The 1,118-nt window shown below is 35.1% G+C and overlaps 1 non-coding gene across 1 annotated transcript; it reads right to left on the bottom strand.

Annotated features, from left to right (window-relative positions):
- Window positions 1–346: 346 nt before the first annotated feature.
- Window positions 347–452, bottom strand: LOC112306816 (U6 spliceosomal RNA). Its single transcript, XR_002974991.2, has one exon. It is a non-coding gene; the product is annotated as a U6 spliceosomal RNA (small nuclear RNA).
- Between the last annotated feature and the right edge of the window lie 666 nt (window positions 453–1,118).

The raw sequence follows: 1,118 nt of genomic DNA, 5'->3' as shown, positions 1-1,118 counted from the left end.
TAAAATTATTGTCCCTTACTTTTTTGAGACTATTAATGCTCCTACCCATCGCACACTCAAAAAAATGATTTTAATTATTAATTTTAAAATCTGTTACATTTTATACTTTTTGTCATTTAGTTTTATCCTAAAGCTTCATATTAAGCCCAAGTGAACTATGTATACAGCTTTGCATATGCTATTATTGACAAGCCCTTCCAGAACCAAGAGGATACAAATAAGCAGAACTCTGTTTCTTCCTTTCTCCAATATATTGTTTCTGTGTAGTTCTGAAGCTGAGACTGAACTCAATAACAAAGTTAGTGAGAAGGTAGATATTTTTGATGTTATTATTTTCTTTATTTTTTAAAATACGGACTGCTTCACAGATTTGCATGTCATCCCTGCTCAGGGCCAAGCTAATCTTCTCTGTCCCGTTCCAGCTTCAGTATATGTGTTGCCAAAGCAAGCACTGATGTTATTTTTTTCATTGTGTGTGTATGTGTATTTATTTAAAGTTACAAATTAATAGACATTTTTGAATAATTAGATGCCAAATGGTAGGTACACTGGTGGGCAAAGGAGTGTGTGGGGGCACTATCTCAATTGGACTTGTTGATTATGAACATGTTGTGAAACCAAAATAGTATATTTCACTTCCATCTGGAATAGCCAGCGTTGGAGGAATAAAATTTTTGATTCAGTCATCTAGAAATGAGTGCTGCTGTCTTTCCATGAGAAAAATTAGGTAAACAGGAGTTCTTACAAAGACATATCTCATATACATGCCATCATCTTTATATAAAACAAAAACTACATGTTTATTTATGTGACCATTGCCATTTATCAGCAGGTCTGTGCCATTATTGGTTACTGGAAGTGATGGATTCTTTACAAGCAGGAATAAAGGAAATGAATTATACCGCATTGGGAAGACAGTTGGATGTTTAATAAATGGCTTTATTTTTTTAATGATTGAGAGCCATTTTCAGTTGCATTTAGTTTTATTTACTTAGTGGCTATGGGGTGCCTGGCATTCTGAGGATGACATGTTCTGCAGAAGCTTCCACTGTTAGCCTAGGCAGCTAGTTAGTATGAATAGAGGATGGGGGCACCGGGAATCAGACGGTAAGCATAAT

The sequence above is a fragment of the Desmodus rotundus genome, chromosome 13 (assembly GCF_022682495.2).
Source record: "Desmodus rotundus isolate HL8 chromosome 13, HLdesRot8A.1, whole genome shotgun sequence".
Lineage (NCBI taxonomy): Eukaryota > Metazoa > Chordata > Mammalia > Chiroptera > Phyllostomidae > Desmodus > Desmodus rotundus.
This window is presented reverse-complemented; position numbering and strand designations above follow the sequence as displayed.